Genomic DNA, 17,180 nt, shown 5'->3' on the forward strand with positions numbered 1-17,180 from the left:
TTGATTATGTTTTTTTTTTTGAATTTAGGTTTTGAAGAGGCTGCCATTGATGTGGAAAATGAAGAAAACATGGAGCACGAGAGTATTCTAGCAGAATGTTATTATTTTCTAAGAATGTTATTCATTTTTGTTGATATTCTTTTAGAATATTTATAACTATATTAAAATGTATAAGACTTTTAGTTTGTAAGAATATGTATGAATTTGTATTTTAGTTCGGATGTATAAGAATATATTAGAATGTTTGTTATTTTTCAACATCTGATTCAAGAATTTTTTTTTTCTTAAATAATATTCTATTAGAATAAAATTCTGAAAGAGTATCATTCTAACAAAAAATATTCTAGTAGAATAGAATCGGTAAAAAAATTAAATTGAATTAATTAAAAAATTCAGATTTTTTTTTAATTAGGAGAATTAATCATCCTTAAAAATCTAAAAATTTCCTTTTATAAATGTAGTTATTTGTCCAAAATACTCTTTTGTTAAAAATTGTGTGATTATATGGTACATGTTACCCCATTGTAATATCATACACTCTCAAATCATGTCCATTTATTAATTTCATCCGTTGGTCCAGATCTGTGCATTCTGGCACACAATACTTAGTAAAAACAAAATAACCTAAGCATATATATATATATATATATATATATATATATATATATATATATATATATATATATATATATATATATATATGAGCATGTTTTGTATTTGTCATAGCATATATTATGAGAATAAGAAAAAGTGAGAAATATGGTTAAGAATGAGAGTAAGTAACATAAAAAATGATTATATATACAACATTTTAAAGAATATATACAACTTTCTACACTACATTTTTCAAGAATAAGTCATCAATTTTTAAAGAATATACAAAAAAATTATGATATATAATATTGTAAGTCCCCAAAATTACTTATGTATCAATCAGATCCAATTGATGGTGCGGAATCCCAATCAATTGGATGATGTCAGATCAATATAGAAGAGAAGGAGAAGAAGAAGAAGATGAATCTAATGATGTATTCAATATGAATGATGCTCCTTACAATAGATTCTCTCACACACACTTCTTCTCTCTACCTTTCTATCTCTTCTCTAGCCTTCTTGTCTACTAACCGTACACTCCTACATGCACACTCTATTTATATGGACCTCCATCCATACACATGTGTACAGTCGCACACCCTGTGTACGGCCGTACACACAAACCGCAAACACATACAACATTATATAAAAATATATTTTCCTAGAAAAGCAAAGTATAAACCATATTTTTGATCCAATAATCTCCCCCTTGGTTTATAGCTTTCTTTTCTAATTGACCCAACAAGCTCCCCCTAAAAAGTAGCTGGCTTTTCTTGTTAATCTTCATTGGGAACTTGGCTTCAGCGTTAATCTTTAAATTCTTCACAGCTTCAAGAGGAACTTGATGAATCTTCAATGAATGACTTCATATTGAGCAGTTAGGCATTTCTTCAAAGTTTGAATTTGAACGCACATTGGGTGAGGAGGCTTGATGTACTGATTCTTGAAAGATAGCGCTTTCAGCTTGAGAATCTTTAGAGAGAACAGAGAGAACGAATCTTCTGGATCACTTCAGCAGGTTCATAGATAGCAGCAGAATTATTGAGGAGGCTTCAACGCAATCTGTGACATAATCTTCAATTTCAGCTTCACCTTGCTTCTGGGGTTGAAGGATGGAATGTCGAAAGAATAATCTTCATTTCTTGCTCCTCCGAATGCGAATTCTTCGATGATCACGGATGAAGTATTAGCTCAGAAATCTTCAACACAAACTCCATGAGTCTTATCTACGCCTGAAATCACTTTTCAAGACAAAACAAAACTAAAAGAAAAATTAGCACACAAAAAAAATATATTTTTTTTGTTTTTATATATTTTCTGGAAAAATAAAAATAAAAATAAAAATAAAAACAAAAATATTTTTTGTATTTTTTTATTTTTCTGAACAAGAAATAACACTATTTTTGGATTTTAATTTTCTGATTTTTGTTTGATTTTTGAATTACTTTTAATTCACCCCTAAAATTTGTGCATAGAGAAAAACTATGAACAAATTTAACAAAAATAAAATGATATCTAACTTTAAGAATGATTTGGGATCAAAGTTTTTAGATAACCTTTATCCACTCGTTGGTACCTTCTATCTTCACGTCTTTATCTAGTCGATCGTCGGTATTGTTGTCCACTTAAACACGAAAAAATGTGACAAAATTAGGACATACTATAAGTGACAAGACAATGTGATCCTAAGTTACTAGATATTATATCTGATCCTAAGTTTCTAGATACTATATCTTAAGGACCATTCAGTTGACGACGACCACAGATATTGTTGTCCACCTAAATTTAGCAGCGAGATCTATAGACAATCTTTGAGTGTTCAATTTTAATTGTACTGGAACATGTTTCTCGCTTCCTGATATGCCCCAATAATCAAAGACTTCCAGAGTACTCCTTACATCGGGTGAGCAGACAATCATTAGGAGAGAAGATAGATTCAGATTATTATCACTTATAGTTTTAGCGGGATTTAGAAGTAGAAGGTTGCATATGCTGTGTACTAGGTCAGATTGTTAATCACGCAAAGGAGACAACATATGGCTAACAGATAAGAAGAATTTCATAGATATAATATGCAGAGAAATAGATTTGCATATGTTGCAGTCCAGGTCGGATTATTTCCAATCACGCAGAGGAGGCAACATATGACTAACAGTAAGAAAGAAAGAAAATAATTTTCTACAGACCTAATTCATCGGAATTTACCAGTCGCCCCATCAATACCGTAATTAAGGACAGAATCCGCACATCGAGGAAAAGTTAAACCACGGTTCCAGATACGGGTTCATTTAATGTGACGAGTGGATTCCCATATATATCTCCCTGCTCAACCTATCCAAGCGTCGAATTTTCATGTTGAACGGAACTAACTAGGTCAAGATTTAGCAAGTCTCTAGATTCCTTAAGTTCATCTGCACCTAGCTGGGCAGTTAATTGCGCCGAGATCTCGGTGGGATAGCGTTTCGCGGGGGTATGTAAAATTGCGGTTACAAATAGCGGTCATAAATAGCGGTTCCGAGATTCTCGACGATATAGGGCGCAATTTCACCGCAATTTCAAAACCAATATCTCGTTTTTATCCCGCTATTCACGTTATTGGACTTTTTTGCTGAATTTAAAAAAAAAAAAAAAAATTCATGTGGACCAGCCCAATATCTGTAATATTCTTAGCCCAATGTCATTTATTTTCCCAATATCATTTATTTTTGGTACTTCCCTCTATGCTATCGACGACTTCTATTGTTGTACATTTGACAATTTGATATTTGGACTTTTTTAATTTGGTTATCTGGTTTTACATTTTATCTCTTTGTTCTTTTATATATATATATATATATATATATATATATATATATATATATATATATATATATATATACTAGAAAATTTTGAGGTCCGTACTAAGCACGACCCATAGAGTTCAACTATGCTGTGATCTCTGAGTGATGATAATTATTTTCTCACTAACTCTTAGTTATTAAAGTTGAAAGATTCTTAACTCATTTAATAGTATTTCATTATTTTTGGTTCCAAAAAAGAATCCCAATCTAAATACCAGATATAAGTTCTAAGACATGTACCAAACACTACCAAACAAGACCAATGAAGGCCAATTTATGTTTTTCCCAAAATAAGGTAAAATGTCAAACGATGAATATAAGCTATATCTTGAGCATCATTCTTTAAGATAACAGATAATATTGATATTTACTATTTCAATTTCCATTAAGGAATGAAAACAAACCCTCAGACTAAGAAATGAATTAAAAAAAAATTAAAAAAAAAAAAAAAAAAAAAACGACCGAATTATATTCCTTCAAGAACTGTCCAGTCCACGCCATTAGATAACACAGTCAATGTTTTTTTTCAATTCAGTGGAATAGGCTATTCCATTCCTTCCCAAATTCCATCATTACCAAAACACCTACGATTAGTAATACCAAAGCTGACAGAATCCCACCTTAAGTTTGATTTTCTATAACAATTTGTGCACCCTTCTTTTTTGTTCCATAAGCAAGTGTTTTCCCCGCACCACCAGCATCAATAACCTCAAATAGTGTACCACCCAAAGGTCAAACCCTTGCATCAGGTTTAACTCTTGAACCACTATGCAATTAGTAGAGTTTAAATATTTTCATTAAATAATTTGGAATTATAAAGAGTATTAGATCATGCACCAACATAGTTTGTATTACAATGATAAAAATTCTCATCACTTTGTCTTCTAACAATGCATTTCACTGTTCCTATTGGCCGAAAAAAAACATACCTCATTATCAATCATTTAAAATTTTCATTGATCTCTTATTTATTTATTACTTTCCTAATTATCTAGTAATCTTAGTCTAGTTAATTTATTTGTTTTGTCTTATAAATAAGACAATATTTAAAGGTATATTAGAAAAGTGCCAATCTATTACTTGCAGTGTGAGGAATTACAAAGAAGTCACCATCTCTATTATATAAAGAATGATTTTCAATTGCCAATGAGACTTGTTTTTCTTTCTCATTTCTATTGTATATTAATTTATATTTTATGTACAATGAAAGAGTTCTTATTTTCTCATGTTTATTCAAGATTGTATTAGAAAAACACAGTGGAACTAATTTGATTGAAGTAAAACTGATTACTGTCATTTAACTTCACAAAGATCTATAAATAGGGTAAGAATTTTTTAAGCTAGTTATTTTACTGATGGACAAACTAAAGAGAATAGCAACGTACTTTAGCATGAAGCTTATGCCCAAAAAGATGAAAATTTTCTATTAAAAAAGACGTAAAGATTAAGAAAACATGATAAATGAAGAAATTATAAAGGACGGGAAAACAAACCGATGCATACTTGAAGGGACATACATTGGCTGTTTTACCAAAGGAGGACCCAAAATTAAAAACCCCAATAGAATTGAAACAAATGATCTCATTGTTCTTCTAATTCGATAACAGCTATATTAAATTGCAAAGAAAGAGAAATGACAGACACATACCTCTAATAACTAATCCATTCTCCCAAATATTGTCGGTGACACCACTTTCTACCATTAAGTTTCCATATTTTAAAATATTAATTAATACAACTCCTACCTCAATTCAACACCCTGCAGCCATACTGATTAAAAAAAAAAAAAAAAAAAAAAAAAAAAAAAAAAAAAAAAAAAAAACTTAGATCAGAATTTAACTGAAACCTAGAAACAATAGAAAGACAATATATATGTTCATGATTAAACTACTTACATCAAGAGATTAATTCATCAATATCAAGATTATTTTGTCACAAGAATTATGTCATGAATATGAAAAAATTAATTAATCAATATTAAAAAAAGTTCATGCCAATGATTGTGAAGATGAGCTTCCTATGTATCGATTCCGTGACTTGGCACCACTTTTATCACCACAAACCAATTACAGAAGAACCTTATAATCTTTTTTTTTGTCATTTGTTCGTTACTAAATTTGAGAGGATTCAACCACATATCCTCTCTCATAAGTAACCCACCTTGTGCCAACATCTCTAATGTTAATAGTCTGTATCCGATAGGCACTAATAATATCATCAACTATACATTTATAAAAAAATCCAATTATTATGAAGCTTAAATGCTTAATAATCTTTACGTAACAGATATTGTCTTGGATACTGTTTGTTTTTTATATAACACACTAAGTTATGTATAAGGGTTTTATTTTTGACTTACTAAAGAAAGAACTATCTACAAGAGAATGTGAGGGAGAGAAGGATTCCCCACTAAGTCCTAATTTTTAGTTCCTTCATTTATTCTCATGTTATATGCAATATATAAAAAAGCATTTCCATTGATTTTTTTTTACCGAATGTCTTGATATTTAAAAGCGCAAATGTCCTAAAGAGAAAAAATAATAATAGGACAATGCTTTAACCGGTTAGAGTTTTCAAAAATAATTTGCCTTAGTAACAAAACAAATAGAAGTAAAATGCTATTATAAAAAGTAGTGAAAATTGGATATTATAAGACAAATAAATTAAATTACCTTATCAGGAGAACAAAAACTGTGCAATTTGCCTACATTTAGTCCCATTATAGACAATGTACTTTTATAAACTTACATTTAATTGCAAAAAACAAACATTAACTTTTCAAGAGAAAATCCTAGCACCAAACACCATAGTCACATGAGAGCGTCTATATATCATGGCATAACTCGAAGGAGGCAAGATATAAAATGAAAGATTCATGGCAATTTTTAATCTGCAGAAATTAAAAACATTTTTCAATTAGAGAAATCATAATAGCTCCCATACCGAAAGAAAAAATAAATCCCCAAAGAAAGTTTAGCTTCACAAAAGAACTTCCAAGTTCAATGGTTGCTTCAACAAAACTGGAACTTTTATTCCTATGTGAGACTTCAATGAGTTTCCATGAGCATCATCATAATATTCTAATAAGAAGCATTATCTTTTGGAAACTCTTTTCCATATATATTACATTGAAGAAGCAATATATCCGGTCATGAATATGTGATGCATGAACTGGAGGAGCATGTGAGGATATAAAATGTTTAACAATGAAGAAAGTAACATTGACAAACAAAAAATGATGAACATCGAGCATGTGAGGATATAAAATGCTTAACAATGAAGAAAGTAACATTGACAAACAAAAAATGATGAACACCTGATAAGTTTTTTTAACAAACAGTTGGTGGGTATAACACAAAGGTTACAATCTTTCTTATATTTATGCCATTTTTTTTGGGTATTAATGCATTTAGGGTGAAGATTGAAAGAACTTAAAACCCAAATGAAGGTTTCTCTGCTACCAAAAAATAACAAACGGATGAATTGACAAAATACACTATGAATTCTTTCAAAAGAAACCAAATTAACAACCCTTCGTCAATTGCAAGAAGTTTTCCTTCCGTCGGAAACCTAGCAAAAATGGGCCTAAGAACCTCTTCATGTTTAAGGAAAAAATATGCTATAGATACAAACTACTACATCAAAAACGATTTTGTAGAGTAGAGATTCATCGATTTCCACAATTTTCTTCGTTTCAGATTTATAATCGAAAATAGAATCTAAGCATAAGCACACACACGCACACATGTACATATGTACCTTAAAAAACTCCACGAGAACTTACGATCACAGTGTTATCTTTGACAAAATCAACGAACATGTCTTCCCCATATGTGTATTTTCTGTTAGGAAAATTCATGAAAACAATATAAGATCGACGAGGGAGAAGGAGAAGAGAGACGATGGAGAATAGCGGCTAAACCCGGAAGGAATTGGGAAACTTTGTGTTGATGATACGGTAATGGAAGACATAAGAGGGAGTCTGTGGGTATCGTATCGATGATAAAGCGGCGTGGATCCACTTTGAAGGAACATGCCGACTTTAAAAAAGTGACGGTACCCATTGAGCAACCTCAATCGATTTACATCAAACCCGGCTAGATGTCAGAGAGAGACACTGTTGGAGAGTTGTGAGGAGACGCAAAGAAAGACGATCGAGGGAAACGGTGGTCGGAAAAAAATGTCTATGAGTGAATCGGTTGTTTGAATAAGCGATGTAAGATGTTGTGATAAATCGATGTTGATGAAGCGGTGTTATGGAATAATAGGTGTTGTGTCTATGAATCGAGTTTATTTCCATCGCGTCCTTTAGAATATAATTGACGTGGCATCCAATAAGCCATGTAAGTTTGATTTTGGTGGAATGAGAATAATAGGGCTTTTTATATATAATAATGATAATGATATATATATATATATATATATATATATATATATATATATATATATATATATATATATATATATATATATATATATATAGGGTTAGGTTAAACTGTTTTTTATATTTATTGTGTTTTAGAATGCACCAATAGGAATTTGGTAAAATTATATTATTATTTAATTAAATAATGATAAATATTAAATGGTTTCCATAATTGTATGTATATTAAATGATGTATAATTTTTTCCTTATGGAAATTAATTAAATTCGTTATTAATGTCAGCAATAACATTCTTTCATAATAAATTCGTATCTAGGTTTTTATGTCAGCAATAACATTATTTCAAGACTCACTCACTTAAAATACAATAAAGTTGTATAAAATATGAAGAATGAGGGTGCATTCTAGTGGAATATACTCTCGTTCTCCTAGAATACACTCATATTATTTTATATATGAATTCATTCTTAAAGAATATTATTACTGATATTAATTACGAATTAAATTAGTTTCCATAAAAAAGAATTATAAATATGGATATCATTTAATATACATTTAATGTTTACTCAATTCTTATTGGTGCATTGTAGCACACAATAGATGTGATAAACATTTGAACCTACCTCTCTCTCTCTATCTTTCTCTCTCTCGCTGACTCTCTCTCTCTCTCTCTCTCTCTCTCTATATATATATATATATATATATATATATATATATATATATATATATATATAAACCTTCCATCCTTGTTTTTTCTGGAATCATATCTACCAATCACCTTCACCATGTTCATCTTTCACCTTGAAAATATCATTTGTGATTTCAATCAAGAAGCTTTCTAATTTGCCTTTGTTCCATTCATCAAAGGTTTCAACTAATTTTGTGTTGCTTAACCCACCAACATTTTTCAAAACATCATAAGATTCAGAAACCGATTGCATATCATTTCATAAGAGAACACAAGATTAATTACACATCATTTCATATGAGAACACAATATCCAGTTGCAAAAATGGAAGCAATTAAGGGATCATCAACATTCACCGGTGCAACCGAATCATGATGATTACACACACCATTTTTGTTAAAGGAATAGTATTAGAAGATTGGTAGGGAATAGAGACTCACCAAGTTGGGTGTCAAAGTCCCCAAACTGCGATGCAACCATGTCGTAGATGGTCCAAGCCAATGGGTTCCCCCAATAGTACCATCTCCACTACACCGGAAGCATCTGTAAAAAGGGCACCCAAGTTGTATCAGAAGGTGCAATTGAACAATAAAGAATGTAAATAACAATAGGTTTTTTAGAATCTTACAAGTCGTGGGATAATGAACCTTGAAAAGAGATTGAAGATTCCGAAAAATGAGCCAGCAATGATAGCAGCAATGTTAGCGTTGGGTGTAATGGCGACTGTCATCATACCGTAGTATGCCATGTAGAGTAAAGAGCAGAACTAGAAGAAAAAGTACCAGAAGATCTTGGCTATTGTCCAATCAAACCCGTTAGGACCGATAACTGTTGTCCAATTGATGATCTTTACGATAGAGAGACAATGATGGGGGTGGGAGTCTGCGATTGATTTTTTTTCAAACAACGACAAGTCATCGTCCGACTCACAGGCTCACAGTCACACGGAAATCATACTTGGTTCGTGAAAAGGGGATAAATCGCTTGATATAATGATGTTACACGGAAATCGCAATCGACAACAGAACGGAGATATGATGATGATGGTGATCGGCTCACAAAAATTTTGGGGAAAATATTGGTGGTCGAGGTGAGGAACATAAATAATCATTGAAGATAAGATTGGCAGAGGCTGTGATTGATTTTTTTAAGGGTTTGTAACATATTAAAAGAAAGTTGGATTATTTTTAATTTGAATTTAATTGTTTCCATAAAAAACATGATTATAGTTAAGGATATTATTTAAGGAATATACAATATTACTAATCTATCCTTATCTATTAATTAAAATTTTAAATTAATTAAATTTGAAATGATTGGTCCATAATGATTACTACATCCACACAATAATTAGTTAGAATACTTAAACCTAACTTCTATTTGATAAATATTATTAGTAATTATAATAGCTATACCAATTATTAGTGTTGCATTTAGATTCCAAGTATACTTTCTTATTATAAAAAACCCATCATGCAATTAAGCACCTTTAATAACATATCCAGTATTCAATTCTAATGGTATCAGAGCTACAACTCTCCTAAACCTCCTATCTTTCTCCTCTTATCTTCTGTTCCAATCGTTCATAATACCTTGATCATCAAGGAATCTCAACATCTTGCCAAGACCGATTGCTTCCTCTCAAGTAACTCCTCAAAACATCGGTCATCTCCTTCTCTTTCTGATCTCCATATTTTCTCTTCTCCATGGATATAACTCTATAAATGGACAACAGCCAATACTCGACATGATCCATAATCTTCCAAATAAATTGTCGGGCCTATCGGGTGCTAGATCACATATATATATATATATATATATATATATATATATATATATATATATATATATATATATATATATATATATATAGTTAGGTTTATGTGAAACGGTCTAATTTTGTGAGACCGTGAGACGCATTTTTTTTTATTTTTTTTAGTTAATTCAAGTTCCGAAAATAATATTTAAAAAAAGAATTTTTTGATTTTTCCATTTATTTTGCATTTTAAAATTATTTTTAGAATATGTACAGTGTAATATTCTATTTAGAATATTTCACGTACTTTTAAAAAAAATAGGATTTTTTTTTATTTTTTTTAGTTAATTCAAGTTCCGAAAATAATATTTAAAAAAAGAATTTTTAGATATTTCCATTTATTTTGCATTTTAAAATTATTTTTTAGAATATGTCATTGTAATATTCTATTTAGAAAAAACAGGATTTTTTTATTTATTTTTTTTAGTTAATTCAAGTTCCGAAAATAATATTTAAAAAATAATTTTTGGATTTTTCCATTTATTTTGCATTTTAAAATTATTTTTAGATTTGGTCTCACGGTCTCCCAAAATCAGAATGGTTTCAAATTAACCTGAAACTATATATATATATATATATATATATATATATATATATATATATATATATATATATATATATATATAGTTAGGTTCATGTGAGACGGCTTAATTTTGTGAGACCGTGAGACGCATTTTTTTTATTTTTTTTAATTTTTTTTATTTTTTTTATTTTTTTAATTTTTTTTAGTTAATTCAAGTTCCGAAAATAATATTTAAAAAAAGAATTTTTTTGATTTTTCCATTTATTTTGTATTTTAAAATTATTTTTAGAATATGTACAGTGTAATATTCTATTTAAAATATTTCACGTATTTTTATAAAAAATAGGATTTTTTTTTAATTTTTTTTAGTTAATTCAAGTTCCGAAAATAATATTTAAAAAAAGAACTTTTAGATTTTTCCATTTATTTTGCATTTTAAAATTATTTTTTAGAATATGTCAATATAATATTCTATTTAGAATATTTCACGTATTTTTCAAAAAAAACGGGATTTTTTTAAAATTTTTTTATTTATTTATTTTTAGTTAATTCAAGTTCCGAAAATAATATTTAAAAAAAAAAAATTTGGATTTTTCCATTTATTTTGCATTTTAAAATTATTTTTAGATTTGGTCTCACGATCTCACAAAATTAGCATCGTCTCAAATGAACCTGAACTTATATATATATATATATATATATATATATATATATATATATATATATATATATATATATATATATATATATATACTAGAAAAGTTTGAGGCCCGTGCTAAGCACGACCCACGAAGGGCAACTTGGGTATATCTTTTGTTTTCTTAACAACATTGATCTCTTTAGTAATTTGACTTCTCTCGAGTCGCTTCACGTCCCAAATAACCCTTGCATGAACTCTTGGTTAGAACTGAAAGGGTTGTCTAGTAATGTACGTCGTAATCTCATTTCCTTAGATATTAGTTTTTGTGGCGTTTCTAGTTCACTTCTTGATGATGCCCTTCACAACTTGACTTCCCTACTTAGCCTTGATTTGTCAAAAAATGAACTCACCAAAACAATCCCCAAGTCATTGGCTGATATTTTCAATTTGAGACATGTTAATTTGGGAGGTAACTATTTTCCTAACAAGATTTCTTGAAAGTTTTTTTTGAGTGCAAGCCATCGAGCTTGGTGTCATTATCTCTTGGGTCCTCTACATTTTCTGGTCATCTACCATATGGAATCGGACAAGTGATAAAGTGTTGGATACATAACACCCACACCTTGTACCTTTGAACCAATCTGCAATGCAACAGATAACAGAACACAAGGGTTAAAGAAAACTAATAGCAACATACTTTTGTTGAATTTTTTATTATAGCATTCTAATTTCAACTCCCAACATAACAGAGTAATTCATAATGATTCGGGAACAAAAGTAAATATCCCTCTAGACATGGGCGGGTATATTTTATAAAATGAATGGTTTCGAAATTTATGGTTACAACTACCATAACTATGTAAGTATCATGTCGTTTCATGAAAGTGGAATGTTATTTACAAGTACACTACCATCAGAAACTTTAAAAAATTGACATTGCATTAAACCTTGAATAATTTCACAACTGCCAGCAATGAAAAACATTATTTTACTACTATTCTATTAGACATTAAACAATAATAAAAATACAATTTTTTTTTTTAAATTAGACCTCACATTAGACATTAAACCTTCAGTGTATGTAATGATTGGCCTATCAAATAAATACAAAATCCATAATTATATGTTTAAATATAAAAAAAACAGGAAAAAACAAAAACGAATACATGAAATAGTACACAAATAACCAAAACAGAGATGATAGTTAGCTCCAAATTAGTTTGAAGTTCATGTAGACATCAGGAGCCGACCCGTCTAGCAAGTTTCTAGGGCAAACCATCCTTTCTAATTTCAACATGTTTCAGGTGATGAGGCCAATATTGGGTTCCAGTCTTCTTGTTTCCATTGGTATGTAGAGTGCGGTCCATGTCGACCAACTTCAAGTGCGGTCCAACATCAAACCTGAGGTTAAGGATGGTAGACCAAGCGTGTAGCCATGACTTAGACAAAACGTTGGTGCGGGCTGCTTTATCGACAACCGTGATTGTATATGCTATGCATCAACACTGGAACATCTTCTACTTCTCATCCCATCCCTTCAAACCCATAACAACAAATCATCAAATTTCCAAAAAGAATTCAACTATAAAAACACTATCGTCTTAATTATTATCTTTTATACATATAACAAGTGCAGCAACAACATGAAATCACCTACACTTGTTTCAACAATCCATCACTGTAACCTACTCACAAGCAGATGTAGGGAAGCTGTGAGTGACACAGATTTATGCAACAACAAAAACCATAGAAAAAAGACAACTTGTTGGATGCACAATTACTATTAGTCAACTACTACGGTAACCATTCAACAAAAACTCTTACCCATCAAAAGATCGTCGATATGAGGTTGGGTATTCCTCAAATCGCTTTCAATCTCTTCCAAACCACAAAAAGTTTCAAATATTCTCTGTACAAACAAAAACCAAGACATACAAACGTCGATTGATACCCACAATCCCAAACTTATAACAAAAAGCCCTTTCGACTTTAGTTGTTGCAGTTTATGCCTACAATTGTTCATATGGAGGATCCACACCCACTAAACAAGATGCAAAAAAAATAGGAGGATTTACCTGATGATACGATCCAATTGATTAAGGCGAGGCAAGAATAATCTAAGAGATCACCAATACCACAATCACCAGAAAACCTAATACCAAAGAATAGATAGATTTGGTTGCATTAAAATGTAAAGACAAGGAGGAGTTATTTGTTGCTTCTTGCTTCATATCCTCATCCAGTAATTCCAATTTTAGGACCCTCTCTACAATGAATTGAAGAAATATTTTTTTTAGGATCCATTTTCGGTCAGTTTACCCTTGGCGAACCCTAACTCCAATTTGGGGAATTGGAAAATCATGTACCATATGTGATAAAACGTAAACTAAATCGATTACCTAACTCTTATCACCTTTCGTTGGAAATCTATATCAGCACCAAATTAGAGCCCAACCACATTGCCAATTAGGGTTTTTTCTATAAAGGTTGTTGTCGGAGTTTTTCTTGCAGCCAAAGTCGTAGTTATGGTTAAGGGAGAACATGAATGGGTAGATGAATGGAGAAACGGTAGCGATATTTAGAGAGGATATGACATATTAAAACATGATTCATACCCGGTATGAATCGATGTCGATGTCCATAGCGTCTTTCAGAGTTGGTGACGTGGTGTATAATAACCGTGTTAAATTCTTGTAGGCGGCACGGTGGCACCAGAAAAAACTGGATGAAGAAGAGAGAATATGTTTGACAAGCCAAATAGTAATTGCAGCAGATTGATTTTGAAAGAAGAGAAGATGGTATATATACACCCTTTGTATGAGAGGTTGTGTCGACTGAATGCACCGTTTTCTGGAAACCATGATAAAAAAAACTTGTCGGTACACCCTTTGGTGTCGTTCCGGTGTTGGTGACGTTTTGTAATTGGAAGCCTACAAATGCTTTATAGGAGGCAGGAGAATAAAAGGGTCTTTATATATATATATATATATATATATATATATATATATATATATATATATATATATATATATATATATATATATATATATATATATATATATATATATATATATATATATAATATTTAAAAAACCGCTATCTCACCGATATCCCACCGCGAGAACCACTATTTTAAATCACGCCAAGTGACCGTTATAAGATTTTAGACCGCTATAACTACATAGGCACCTAGTCAAGTTTGTTAAATTCTTCGTGCCTACCGACACATCAAACCAGAGCATGGACCCTTCAACTTTGGGTACGTTACGTAGACTTAGATTGTCTGTTATCACTTAATAATATCACTTCCCAAAACATCTCCCTCAAGCACATTCCATAAGCAACATATTAATTTTTTAATTTTGATTTTTTGATTTTTTTTATTTCTAATTTTTGTTTTGTTTTTATTTCTCCCCTTAAATTTGTGCATAGGAGAGAAACGAAAGTAAATGCGCAAATTTAAACTATCCTAAAACAAAAATTTGTCTTTAAAGCGAATCAGCTTAAGAAAAACTCAGGAGTATAGAGAAGAAAACTCAAACCATAAGTCATCGATTGAATTTGCATCTAGAAGATCTGAGAACAGCACGCGTAATCTCAGAACAGATCCGAAAATTCTTCATGTCGTTAAGCACAACCCCCGTGAGTGATTACTTCCTTTCTTCCCTTCCCGCAAGGACAGATACTCTCAAATAATGTTCTGAGTGTTGTACAGTTGAGAGATGTCTCCTATCATGTGCCTGGAGCAACCGCTATCAACAAACTGAAGTCTGATGATATGCCTCCATAGCTGCTCTAGCACATAGCAGGATCAGTTGGTCTTTGGAACCCAATCCATTTTGAAACTGGGTTGACCTTTGTCATCCTTGCATGGTACTCTCTCTCATGACATATACTGCTTATCACAAACAGAAGATGTAGAAATATTAGAATCGTTAGAAGATTTGAGAGAGTGAGCCTTTAGAACCCATTTGAAGTTGGGTTTAACCCATTTCTTTTTCGATCTGATGGGTGGCTCAGTACTTGCTTTTGAACTTGATCTCGGTCGTTGAGATGATTTTGATTTTGACTTTATGGGAGCATCTCTTGGATTTGGCTTCTTGGTCGACATTCCCTTCTTGACCTTGGGAGTTGAACTCTTGCCCTTCATGGCATTCCAGTTGCCATTGTCTGAACATGACCTTGAGGGGTTTCTTTTGAAGTATCTCCCTCTTGGCATGTTCAGCCACCCTTGTGCGTAGTAGGGAACGTATGCTCGATAAGGACAATTTCTGGCAATGTGTCCAGGTGTTCCACAGTGAAAACATGTCTTTTTCTTCACTGTGGAGTTGTTTCTTCCTGCCCCTGGTGGCGTGTCTTTGCCTTGTTTCTAATTGTTCCCACACGCACAGTTGCAACAGGTCGACTGTTTCACTTGAAATGGTGGCCTGTACTTCTCAACAGTAGGTTGATCAGAAGCAATTGAGTTCGAAGCAACAGATTCAGAGTTCAAGGAGTCATTGGTGTGTTCAATAGTTTTCTCCTTGTTCTCATCCTCTACTACTTTACCTGCACAAGAAGTAGAATCATTAGTATCGTTCAGCTTAGCACCCTCAGTTACCCCTGATTGTTTAGTCTTAACTGAATCTAGAGCAGGGGTTTGGCCATACTGAGGCATTTCTTCCTCATTGGTCTCAAGGGGTGGGTTATAGTTGTGATTAAAAGGAGGGGGCATACTGTGATACCCTAGACCCTTGGTTTGATTATCTTTAAAACTCAATTAATTTTCTACTAAGGACTCGACTGTCTTACTTGATGCAGTATAATTTTTGAAACTAACATCTGTTTTTCCACACTTTATTTTCAAAGCATCAAGTTCTTCAGTTACAGCAGCAAGTTTGCGTTTAATGTGATCATAATTTTCACACTTGTTGCTATAATCTTCTTGTAATTTCCTAAAGTCCTTAGTCTTGGCCTCTAATTGTGCTTTTAAAGGTTTCTGACCTTTCCTTAGAGTATAGCCTTCATATTTAAGGTCCTCATTTTCCCTTTTTAATAAATCGATTTGATCTCGGAGAAATTTAATCGTAACTTTACAAGATGGAGTACATGAAACTTCATTTACCGGAATTGATATGGAACTCATTTTTTATTTATTTATTATTTTTTTAATTAATTTTTTTAAAAAAAAAGTTTATATATTTTTTTTAATTGCCCTTTGACTTAAAAACCGAGAAAGTCAACCTTAAAAGTCAAATTTAAAAAGAAACTAAAAAGTCAAACTTGAAAAATTAAAAGTCAAACGAGAAAGTCAAAATTTAAAGTCAAATGTCAACTTTTAAAAGTCAAAGTCAAAATTTTAAGGTCAAAGATAAAAATAAAATTAAAAATTAAAAATCAAAAAATTTGGGTTGAAAAAGAATTTTAATAATAAAAGGAATTGATTTTTGGGGTTAAAATAGTCAATTTTCGAAATTTGGAACCGAGAGAGACACTATATGAATTAAATTTCGAAGGAGGGAACCAAGGTGTCTGCTAGCTGAGTTGGTAAAGCGTTGTGGCAATGACCTAGAGGTCCCTGGTCCGATCCCCGGCACCCACAATCCGTTTCAATATCTTTTTAATGCGAAGCTGCAGTGCTACGAGGACTGTTGCGAAGCTTGCTGAACGCGATGCGAGACCGAGGTGCGAGGCAAGGATGAGGCTGAGGTTCGA

The 17,180-nt window shown here is 31.5% G+C and overlaps 1 long non-coding RNA gene across 3 annotated transcripts; it reads right to left on the reverse strand.

The window, feature by feature from the left end:
* Positions 1–12,557: 12,557 nt before the first annotated feature.
* Positions 12,558–14,410, reverse strand: LOC145014831 (uncharacterized). 3 transcript variants are annotated; one of them, XR_013665642.1, is made up of 3 exons: positions 13,562–14,410; positions 13,311–13,395; positions 12,558–13,021 (listed from the first exon to the last, which is right to left on the reverse strand). It is a non-coding gene; the product is annotated as an uncharacterized LOC145014831 (long non-coding RNA). The 3 variants fall into 3 exon arrangements; XR_013665643.1 differs by lacking the exon at positions 13,311–13,395; XR_013665641.1 differs by having other exon boundaries at positions 13,311–14,410.
* Positions 14,411–17,180: the final 2,770 nt, after the last annotated feature.

This window comes from Lactuca saligna, chromosome 9 (assembly GCF_052625555.1).
Source record: "Lactuca saligna cultivar CGN05327 chromosome 9, ASM5262555v1, whole genome shotgun sequence".
In the NCBI taxonomy this organism is placed as follows: domain Eukaryota; kingdom Viridiplantae; phylum Streptophyta; class Magnoliopsida; order Asterales; family Asteraceae; genus Lactuca; species Lactuca saligna.